Source organism: Nicotiana tomentosiformis, chromosome 3, assembly GCF_000390325.3.
Source record: "Nicotiana tomentosiformis chromosome 3, ASM39032v3, whole genome shotgun sequence".
NCBI lineage: Eukaryota > Viridiplantae > Streptophyta > Magnoliopsida > Solanales > Solanaceae > Nicotiana > Nicotiana tomentosiformis.
The window spans coordinates 8,842,007-8,854,863 of NC_090814.1; positions in this window are offsets into that span (position 1 = coordinate 8,842,007).

Consider the following 12,857-nt stretch of genomic DNA (forward strand, 5'->3'; position numbering starts at 1 on the left):
ATGAGAAAGTTGTTCCTTGCAGTAGCCACTGTAGGTTCTTGCACACAGCAGCAGTCTGCACTTTTCTACCATCGGCTACACTGATAGATTGCTCCACTATAGAGCTAAATTGGCACCCTAGTTTCTTGGCAACTTCCTGATCAATAAATTTGTGTGTACTCCCAGTATCAATAAAAACTTGTAATGGCCTTTTTTCATGATAACCCATGACTCTAATTGTCTGGTAACCAGACACACTAGTAAAAGCTTGCAAGGATATAGTCATAAATTCATTCCCAGGCTCTACAACTTCTTGGATCAATACCTCCTCTTCCACCTCGATTGTTGTGGTCATTTCCTCTTCACACACCTCCACCATATACAATTGCTTCCTCGACTTGCATTTGTGCCCTATCTCATATTTTTCATCACAAAAAAAGTACAGACCCTTAGCCCTTTTATCATCCATTTCAGCGGCAGTCAGCCTCCTTCCCAGCCTTTTGGTTTGTTTGAGCTGATATCAGTATTTCTTTGGTGAGTAAGGTTTGGTGCGAAGGTTTTCTGGTTGTTTTGTGATCTGTATGCAATTGGAGTGGGTAGAATAGGATTGGAGTTAGAATAAAAGTATCTAGAAACAAGTTTCAATCCCCAAGTTTTGGCTTGAGCATCAAAAACTTCCTCTTGTAATCTGACAATCTTATATGCTTGCATTAAGGTTCGTGGTGCTTGGATTTTGACGGCTTTATTCAACTATGATTTAAGTTCCCCAAAGAAACAACTAATGGCATTCTCAGTAGTCAGATTAACAATAGTTAACAATCTGTCAAACTCTGTTTGGTATTCCTTAACCCCAGCAGTTTGGCTTAAATTCTTCAAAACCTCCATAGGATCCTCAAAATTATCCCCAAGGCTAGTACATACTTAGTCCACGATAAGTCTAGGGTAGAAGGCCTAGACTTCACATAAGATCTATGCCATGCAATGGCATCCCCACCCATATGAATAGAGGCTACCTTCATCCTTTGTTCAAATGGAACCTCATCCATGGAGAAGTATTGATCAACCTTATATAGCCATATACGCAAATCTTCACCAGAGAATCGAGAAAAATCTAGTTTTGAGAATCGAGTAAAGGAGTTACCATTTCCTTGATGAGCAGAACCACTGTATGCTTCCTTGTTTCTGGCCTCCATGGGATCTCCTCTATTAATCGAAGACTCAACCACAATTTGTTCCTTTCCTCTTTGAGTGATGATTCCAATGGCTTCCTTAAGGCCTAGCAGTTCCTTATCAGCTTGTGAATTCCTCTCACTCATGCTTACCATGCCATCTATCACCTTCTGCAACTGCTCTTGAATCTGAGATAGCTTGTCCTTCATTTTCTCGACTGGTTTATCTTGATTTTTTGCTTCGAGTCATGTTGATTAATCTGAGAATCGAAAGCTCTGATACCAATTGATGCAATCAGTGAAGATCGCAGCGGAATTTCGTTAATCTAGGAGCTAATGCTCGAAGAAGATGGCAGCTAGATCAGGGTAAAACCGAGAAAATTAGCTAGAAGAGAAATGAGAAGAGAGCAGAGTAGAATGATCTTATTTCATGAATGACTTCAATTACAATGTATCAGTGTATTTATATCACCATCTAATAAGCAACCATACCGATTATAGTCTTTCTACAGTGCTGTTTCCCCCTAATCGTTTTAACTAACTTTCAACTAACTCGGAACCAATTATAAATAACTCTTCTGACAACTGTAACTGACGTGATGCTAACTAACACGATACTAACTGCAATGCTTATTTCTCCCACAATCTTATACTTGCATCAATATTATTCACTTAGAAAATGGATAACCAACATATAACTAATAGGTTTAACTTTTACATTTATAAATACTCAAATTGGGGATTCTTCAAGCTTAGGACACTAGGAATTCTCCCAAAAGTGATCATATTCTAAAATCACGGATAATATGGTTATCCGTCGGTTAACCCATTTTCTATCTGTATTATTAAATATGGGTCGGGTCGGATAATTTATCCGTTTTTGCATTACCCGTTTTCGACCTGCCCATATTCTTCAAGACTATTATATGCACATTCCAATAGGGTACGGGGAAAAAAACAACGCACGACCTTTATAGATGAAGTGTCAAAAATGCAGTTTCAAGTGTGTGTATGTATATATATATATATATATATATATATGACATCTTATTCTCATTCATATATTTGGTTCTAAACTTTGTAACTCAAATCCAGGCCAACATGTTTCTACCCTTCAGTCAGGGACCCGAGATGATAGCATTATTGACAGATGGTTGTAATTATTTTCATTTTATATAGTACTGATACAACAATCAGTAGGAGATGGGGAAAAAATCAGGTTATGGGCACATAACGAGGAACAAACTTTAATTCGAAAGAAAAGACAACCAACCATATAAGTCAAGAGTATTATATGTATATTTCAATAGGGTACGAAAAATAAAAAACCACGACCATTATAAATAAAGTACCAAAAGTGCAATTTCAAGTACATATGACATATATCTTATTCTCATTGATATATTTGGTTCTAACCTTTGTAACTCAAATCCAGGCCAACATGTTTCTACCGTTCAGTAAGGAGGGATGATAGCAGTATTGCCAGATGGTCCGACAATTTTTGCTACTCCACGGCCACATAGAGAAGAGATTTATTGATATTGAGAGAGAAAGAAGAATGTGTGTGATGATGATGTGCAAATAAAAAGGAAGATACCCCTTTTATAGGCATCTGAATGTCCCGCTGAAGTAATCACTTATGTCATAAGAAAAGAAGTCGAAGAAGAATTCTTCCGCCTAATATTCTGCTTCATATTACTTTTTCTCCTTTGCAGACAAACATATAATTTGCTTTTTCTCTTTGTCTGTTTTACACTTCTTTTGACTTCTTTCTTTGACTTTTCTTTCTTTCTTTTACATGTGCTGGGTTTTCTTTCCCATCAATCTCCCTGACCCATGTACATCAAAAAAATAACAATTTTATAATGTGACGCCTTCACATTATTAGTTTTGAAGTCCAACTGAGGCAGTGCACAACCTCAGTTTGTCAACACCGACAACTTTGGTCAACATGTCTGATGGATTCTTCGATCCCGGTATCTTCTGCAGGGAAAGAGTTCTATCATTTATCAACTCTCGGATATGATGATATCTCTGCTGGATGTGCTTTGATCTTGCATAAAATACTGGATTCTTGGCAAGATGAATTGCACTCTGGCTATCGGTGAAAAGCTCACAATTGTCCTGGTCTTTACCTAACTCTTTAAGAAAGTTCTTGAGCTGGATCATCTTTTTTTAGCTTCTGAGAATGCCATGTACTCTGTTTCAGTGGTAGATAGAGCAACATTCTTCTGAAGTCTAGACATTTGTGAATCCCCGTAAGTTTGTGCAAATGACTCGGGTTGATTTCAAGCTTAAAGAATATAATTTAGATATAACGCGATACTAGCACAAGTGGAACAAGTTCATTGAAATAATCAGCTATGAAGGTCATGAGGGCCGTAGGTCCCTAAGTTAAGTGTCTAAGAAAATAACTTTGAAAAATTGAAATGAGAAGATTAGAAAAATCACTGAAGCCTTGTGTGACCCACGCATGCTAGATGGCCCATTCCAAAAGAAGGGAGGAAGAGGAGAAGAAAGGGCTCAAGCTGCGTGGCCAGGTTACGTGGCCCACGCAGGCTACGTGACTAGGATGCGTGGCCTACACAGCCACTCATGCAGACCCTTGTGCTATATAACAGGGTAAGTTCGAAGAGAGAGAGAGAGAGAGAGAGAGAGAGAGAGAGAGAGAGAGAGAGAGAGAGAGAGAGATGATATTTTTGGCTAAGTTTTGGGTTCTAGAGAGAAGGTGGAGCATCCCCAACCAAAATACACTTCAAAGGTGAGTTTCATGATATTTTTATGATGGATTAACATTGATTAATACTAGTATTAATATCAACATGGATTGAAATTGATAGGAATTGATCCAAATCTACAAGAACACCAAGTGAATCCTAGTTAGGATTTTGACTTCAAGAGGTAATTTTTCCACTCTATACTTGCATACAATTATGGATTAAGTATGTACATGAGATTGTGGTTTAGGAAATGCTATTTGTTTGGAGTATTACACGAGTCTTGAAAATGGGTATTGTAAGTTAGGGTTCTTGAAAGAGGAAGATGGTGAATAATAGAATTGTGAACTTTGTTAAGTTGTTTGGTGGTTCTTTAGTTAAAAATACTAGAGTATTCCATGGATTGAACAAGACCTAAAATATAAAATTCTTCACCATTGTTGAGCTACGCGAAGAAGACGATGAATAGTATTGATTTGATGAAAATAATTTAAATACTATTCTTTATAAACTTGTGAGCAATTCACTATTGAATATTGTTGTTGACCTCAAAATGTCTATGATGAGAATATGAATTTTTACTAGACTTGTGAAGTGGGACCTTAAGTGTTGGACACTTAGGTGACTTAGTTGGTATTGTTGTAATGCGTCGTTGATGTATATGAGTTCATTATGTAGATATCGGCTTGTTTGGCATTATTTGAGAATTTTAGTCAATTTAGATCTTGGAATTGAGGTAAGTTGATTAAACTTTCTTTTTTCGAGGGACTTTCTCTATGAGCATGATTTGGGTTACGATGTGAGTTAATTATAGATGAGTGTGTCCGTACTTATGGTGACAAGCGGGTGTGAATATCTCTGTATACTAAAATAGTATACTGCATATGAAGTGTCATGTTATTTTTTAAAAATCTTGTTTTAATATTGGTTGGTAAAATGACACTTGAAACTAACGTTATAAGTTTTATTAAAGAACTTATGTTGGTGATAAAGAGATTAAACATTTGACTTTTATTGTTACCTTTATTTTATGAAATGAGAAAATATTCTTTATATTTAGAAGTACCACTTGTCAAATCTTTAAGGATTGGAATTTTATTTTGTTAATTGCTTAATATGAAATAAAAAATAATTTCATTTTATTTTGTTCAAACGATTGGGATTGACTAAAAATATCATGATTGATAAAATAGATTCTTTAGGGTTATTTCTTATGAATTTATTTTTGGGTATCAAATATTTTGGGAGTTACTTGTATTCACCAAGATTGTCTTTGGATATATCGTGTTCGTCTTCATGAAACTGCACGTACCGGTGTAGGCGTAGATGGACACTTTATGGTATAGACTACGGCAAAATATTCTCTTTGAGAGGTTTCTATTTTGTGCTATTAATAGCATCGCCAAGTCGATTCGTACGACACTGCGATGAGACGACTTGCGCAAGTAGGGTATATGATACTTGCCGCTAGGTACATACCTAGTTGACCTTCTTGTGTTGGTGATGGTATTGTACTCCTGTTGAAAGGTAAAAGATAATTTTATTATGTTTAGGCCTAAGGAGTCGAAAGGGATTTCAATGACTTAATGAAGTTGAAATGGTTTTGCATGATTCTTATTAGAATCATGGGTCGATGTAAATGTTTTAAAAGTTTGTATCATGATTTACATTTTTCAAGTCTTTTCATTTGAAATGTTAAAGAACATGACTTGATATAATTATTATTGTTTTATATCAAATATTGGTTGCATTATTTTTGTGTAGCCTTGTCCTAAGAACTTGAGTACTGTGATGGTGTACTCAGCCCTCAGGACTCCCTCTTCAGGGTCCTGCTTACTTTACATATTTTTAAGATGAAACGTGGTATGTCATGAGCGGATGATGCTAGGATGACTCTCTTTCTGAGGCATATACCAAGGTGCCACTTCTATTTTGTAGTAGCATTCATATTGATCTTACTTACTTTTGGTTGGGGTTTGTCCCAAGTATTTATTTCATCCTTGTATCTTAGAGATTCTATAGACAGTTTTTATTATTTTGGAATTATAATCGAGAGTTATTCATATAACATGCATGAAAGAAATGTTGTTATTCTTTTGTATCTTTCAATTATTAAAAAACAATGGATTTAAAGATTTTGTTTCATGTATGGTTTTTATTATTTAAAATGATTGTTTTTCAAAAAGGCTTACGCATGTATCTATCTTGCATATAGATGGGCATTCTTGTATGGTTTTGTTCATCCGGATCGGATAGTGTGTCGGATGTCGGTCACGTGGTTTTGGGTCGTGACCACATCCATCTAACAGCAGTACTGCCCAAGGAGAATACGTAGCCTGTGGTACTTTTTGACTACCCATATCGCCGCCTAAATTTGCATCAGCAAAACTTTGTAAGATAATATTGCTCTTTTTAAAATAACGTTTCATACTCGAGGTGCCTTTGAGCGCAATATCCATTTTACACCCTCCCAATGCTCCTTTTCCCGTATCTGACATGTATCTACTAACAACTCCAACTTCATGGGCTATGTCAGGTCTAGTACAAACCATACTGTACATCAAACTTTCAACTGCTAAAGCATATGGAACTTTGCACATGTACTTCCTTTTTTCATCTGTCTTTGGTGATTCGTCCTTTGACATATTAAGATGGCTTCCTAGTGGAGTGCTTCTGGTCTTTGCATCATGAAGAGTGAACCTGCTTAGTACCTTCTGTATGTACTTTTCTTGAGACAACTTTAAGGTTCCTTCCAACCTGTTTCTGTTAATCCTCATCCTAAGCATTTGTTTTGCTGGTCCTAAGTCTTTTATTTCAAACTCCTCCGACAGTTGTTGCTTAACCCTATTGATCTCATTTATGCTAGATCCTGCAATTAGCATATCATCAATATACAATAGTAAAATAATATAGGATTCATCAAGATTTTTGATATAAAAACAATGGTCCATCTCACATCTCGTGAACCCATTGTTATGCATGAATCCATCAAATTTCTTGCGCCATTGTCGAGGAGTTTGTTTCAAACCAAACTCTTCTTCAGCTTACACACAAGGTTTTCTTTACCAGAAACTTAAAAACCTTCAGGTTGCTTCATGTAGATGTCTTCTTCAAGGCCACCATGCAAGAAAGCAGTTTTAACATCTAGCTGCTCCGAATACAAATTTTCTGCAGCTACGATACTTAGCACCAACCTGATAGTAGTTAATTTGACTATAAGAGAGAAGATCTCGGTATAGTCAATTCCTTCCTTCTACTGAAAGCCTTTTACTACTAATCGTACTTTGTATCTCTTCTTACCATCATGCTCTTCTTTGACCCTATACACCCACTTGTTCTGCAATGACTTTCTTTCCTTTTGGTAACTCTATAAGTATCCTTGTGTTATTCTTTTGAAGAGAACTCATCTCTTCTTTCATGGCTAGCTTCCACTTATCAGAGTTTATCACCTGTATTGCTTCAATAAAATACTCTGGTTCTCCAGCATTAATCAGAAGTTAATGGTAGAGAGAGAGAGAGAGAGAGAGAGAGAGAGAGAGAGAGAGAGAGAGAGAGAGAGAGAGGAGCATTCGTGACTCTTTTAGATCTCCCTAATGTAGGTCCAGGATTAACTGATCCCGGATTTGATTGAAGTTCTGGCTCCAGATCTGGTTCTCCGTCTGATTTTATCTCTGGTTTTGTTTCTGATTCTGTCATGACCCAAATCTCAACATGTCATGATGGCGCCTATCACAGTACTAGAAAAACCGACAATCACAAAATAACTATGCATATAAATTAAAAACATGATGTAATAAGTTTAACAGTGAAAATCTCATAAATAACCAATAAGAACAACTGGGACTCAACTATAAAATCTCCCAAAATCCAGGTGTCATCGACTACATGAGCTACTAAGTGTCAACACAGTAAAAACTTCTAATACAAATGTTTGGAAAGATAGAACAATGCTAAATAAACTGAAAAGAAGGAGAGTCGAGGTCTACGGATACCATAGCAACTACCTCTATAGTCTCTAAGCAGATACTGCTCCAAGTCTAGCAATCACCGGTTTTAGATGTACTTGGATCTGTACACAAAGTGTAGAGTATAGTATGAGTACAACCGACCCAACGTACAAAATAATTAACAAGACTAACCTTGGGCTGAAAGCAGTGACGAGCTCAGAAAGGTACAATCCAAATCCAGATAATAATAGTACAAATAAAATAGGAAAATGACAGTAATAACTTAGAGAATTCCATAATCGGTTTGTACAGAGTACATGAATGAGACATGCCTTCAAATTCAACAATTAAGCTCAATACTGGTAAAATATGCCAAGTATAGCTAGCATGAGAAATGTTACATATCTATGTCTACATATCAAATATTCAAGTCAAATGCAATTCATCACAATGATACTCCCAGGTATTCACGCTCTCAGAGTACTCAATCTAACTGTCTCAACTCTCACTCATCACACTGAATCACTCAGCACTATATGGTACCTGCGCTCACTACTGGTATGGCGACTCATAAGGGGTGGATCCTGCCCATGCGCTAATATAAACCAACATGGCCTACTGCGTCGTGCAGCCCGATCCCATAATGAATCAATAAAACCTGCTGCGACATGTAGCCCGATCCCATAATGAATCAATAAAACCTGCTGCGATGTGCAACCTGATCCCATAATGAATCAATAAAACCTGTTGCAGCGTGCAACCCGATCCTATAGTGAATCAATAAAACCTAATGCGGCGTGCAATCCGATCCCATAAATATCACTTAACATCCGGCCCTCAGGTCCCAACTCAGTCATCAATCTCTCCAGTCTCACGGGCTCACAAATCTCATACCACTCGGCCCGAACAATGATAACATGATGCAACAGTATATGATAATAGAGTTTGAGACATGATATGCAAATGAACGTATATGGTTGAGTACATAAGTGCAACTTAAGCAAATAACTCAACATCAGAAATGACCTCAGTGAGTCCCAACAGAATAAGTATATAGCCTAACATGATTTTTAACATGGATCACAACTCAATTACTCTAACGCGTAGGAGTTTCATGGATAAAAACAAGGTTAGATAACTACACAGTACCACAAAATCAACCGTGTTATAATTATCGCAGTGCACACCTACACGCCCATCACCTATCATGTGTGCCACCTCAACAACGATGACATAATACGTATTTCAGGGATTGGTACCCTCAGTACCAAGTTTAGAAGTGTTATTGACCTCAAAACGCGCAAGTCAAAACTCCAACAAGCCCTTGCCTCGCGAATCGGCCTCTGAACGACTCGAATCTAGCCACAAATAACTTAATACAATTAGTACAAGTTATAGGAATCAATTCCATAAGATAAAGTTATGTTCATTAACCAAAGTAAAAAAGTCATCCCCGGGCCCATGTCTCGAAACCCGACAAAAATCATAAAATTCGAACATCCATTTAATAACGAGTCCAACCATACCAAAATCATCCAATTCTGACCTCAAATCGCCTTTCAAATCCCCAAAATATAGTTTATGAAGTTTCCCCAAATTTTCCAACCCAAAACACTAATTAAATGGTAAAAATAATGATGGATTCATATATAATAATAAATCCGAGTTAAAATCACTTACCCCAATCAACTCCTTAAAAATATCCTTAAACATCGCCCCCAGCCGAGCTCCCCATGTCCAAATGTGAAATAATACTCTAACCCATATTTTTGAAATTAAATAGTTTGCCTAGTTGTTCCTCTTCGCGATTGCGAAAAGTCCCTCGCATCATAAAGAACAAAAAAAATGATGCCCTCAAAATACTCTTTGCGAATGCGAAGAATCCATCATGAAACGCGGTGACTAATTCCACCAAAGGTACGCGATCGTGGACACACACATGCTACCGCGTAGAACAACGCGTCTGACATCCCAGGCCTCTTCTTCCTTCTTCGCGAACACGACAAATCTCACGCGTTCGCGTAGCACTAACTCCCCAAGCTTCGTGATCGTGGACCTTCACTCATGATCGCGTATAAGAAAACCAGAACCAGACATAACAGTAGTCCAACAAGTTCAAAAATGAACTAAAAATAATCCGAATCACACCCAAGGCCCCCCGGACCCCATCCAAACATTCCAACATATCCTAAAACATCGTACGAACTTAGTTGAGGTCTCAAATCACATCAAACAACACCGAAAACACAAATCGCAACCAACTCAAGCCTAATGAACTATTGAACATCTAACTTCTAAAACTAATGCCGAAACACACCAAATCAGCTCTGATTGACCTCAAATTTTTTACACAAGTCATAAATGACACAATAGACCTATTCCAATTCCCGAAACCAAAATCCGAGCCCAGTAACAACAAAGTCAACTCCCAGTCAAACTTGTTAACTTTCTAACCCTTCAACACTTTTGCCAATTCAAGCCAAAACGACCTACGGACCTCCAAATCAATATTTGGACACACTCCTAAGTCCAAAATCACCATACGGAGTTATCAGAACCATCAAAACTCCATTTTGGAGTCATTTACTCATAAGTCAACATTTGGTCAACTCTTTCAACTTAGGCTTCCAACCTTGGGACTAAGTATCCCAATTCATTTTGAAACGTCCCCGGAACCAAACCAACCACCCTGGCAAGTCACATAACAACAAACGAACATAAAATAAGCAATAAATAGGGGAACGAGGCTATGGTACTAAAAACGACTGGATGGGCCGTCACATTCTTCCCCTCTTAAATAAATGTTCATTCTCGAACGGGTCTAGAATCATACCTGGAGCCTCAAATAGGTGTGGATAGCTGCTCCATATCTCCTCTTGGTCTCCCAAGTAGCCTCCTCGACTGGCTGACCTCTCCACTGTACTTTCACTGAAGCTATATTCTTTGATCTTAACTTTTGAACCTGCCATTCCAAAATAGCCACTGCTCTACATCATAAGTCAAGTTCCCACCTAACTAAACCGTGCTGAAGTCCAAAACATAAGACGAATCACCGAAATACTTCTGGAGCATGGAAACATGAAATACTGGATGGACACTCGATAGATTAGGTGCAATGAAAACTTGTATGCCACCTCCCCAATCAACTTTCCCTTCTTCCCGAAACTCATAACACCCTTCATGGGTGAAACCCTAAGCAATACCTTCTCTCCCACCATATAAGCAATATCACGAACCTTCTGATCGGCATAACTCTTATGTCTAGACTGTGTCTGCCATGCTAAGTCGATCATGAATCAACTTAACCTTTTCCAAAGCATCCTGAACCAAGTCAGTACCCAATAGCCTAGCTTCACTCGGCTCAAACCAACCAACCAGAGACCGACACCGCCTCCCAGACAAGGCCTCATGTGGAGCCATATAAATACTTGATTGGTAGCTGTTGTTGTAGGAAAAATCTGCAAGTGGTAGAAACTGATCCCAAGAATCCTTGAAATCCATGACATAAGTGTGTAGCATATCCTCCAATATCTTAATGGTGCGCTCAGATTGTCCATCCGTCTGAGGGTGGAATGATGTACTCAACTCAACCCGTGTGCCTAACTCTTGATGCACTGCTATTCAAAACTGCAATGTGAACTTCGTGCCCCGATCTAAAATAATGGACACGGGCACACCGTGAAGGCGAAAAATCTCACAGATATAGATCTCAGCCAACCGCTCGGTAGAATAGGTAGTCCCAACTGAAATGAAGTGCGCGGACTTAGTTAACCGGTCCATAATAACCCAAATAGCATCAAATTTCTTCAAATTCCATGGAAACCTAACTACGAAGTCCATGGTGATGCGCTCCCATTTCTACTCAGGAATCTTAAGCCTCTAAAGCAAACCACCCGGCCTCTGATGCTCGTATTTCACCTGCTGATAATTCAAGCACCAAGCTACAGACTCCACTATATCTTTCTTCATTCTACTCCACCAATAGTGCTGCCTCAAGTCCTGATACATCTTCGTGGCACACGGATGAATGGAACACCACGAACTATGGGCCTCCTCAAGAATCAACTCACGTAGCCCATCCACATTGGGCACACAAATCTGACCTTGCATTTGCAACACCCCATCATCTCTAATAGAAACTTCCTTGGCATCACCATGTTCAACTGTGTCCTTAAGAACGAGCAAATGGGCTTCGTTATAATGACGCTCTCTGATGCGATCATATAAAGAAGATCGAGAAACCACGCAAGCTAGAACCCGACTAGGCTCCGAAACATCTAACCTCACAAACTGATTGGCCAAGGCCTGAACATCTAATGCAAGCGGTCTCTCACCAACAGGAATATATGGAAGGTTGCCCATACTCACCGCCTTTCTACTTAAGGCATCGGCCACCACATTGGCCTTCCCGGACTCCGATGACCTATAAATACCTCACCAGACACGCCGTAAAGATAATGCCTCCAAATTTTCAATGCGTGAACGATGGATGCCAACTCTAAATCATGGGATTGGAGAAACAAATTTGTAAACTTTCTGCAGTATGGTATTTTGCCTGAGGATAAAAAGAAATCCCGATTATTACGGTTGAAGGCTGCTCAGTATTGCTTAATTCATGGGATTTTATATCGCAAAATGTTTGGTGGACCTTTAGCACGATGCCTTGGACCATCACAAACGGAATATGTGAAGAGAGAAGTACACGAAGGGCATTATGGCAATCATGTCGGGGGAGATCGTTGGTGAAGACACTAATAAGAGCGGGATACTATTGGCCAAAAATGGAAGAGGAGGCAGAAAACTTTGTTACAAGGTGTGATAAATGCCAACGATACGCTAATAATATGCATCGACCGGCGAAATAGTTGCATTCAGTCATATCACCATGGCCCTTCATGAAATGGGAGATGGATATCGTAGGACCATTGCCTCAAGCCAAGGGAAAGGTACAGTTTGTTTTAATTCTAATGGATTATTTCTCAAAATGGGCAGAAGCATGTGCCTTTAAACAAGTGCGGTAAAAGGAAGTTATGGATTTCATTTGG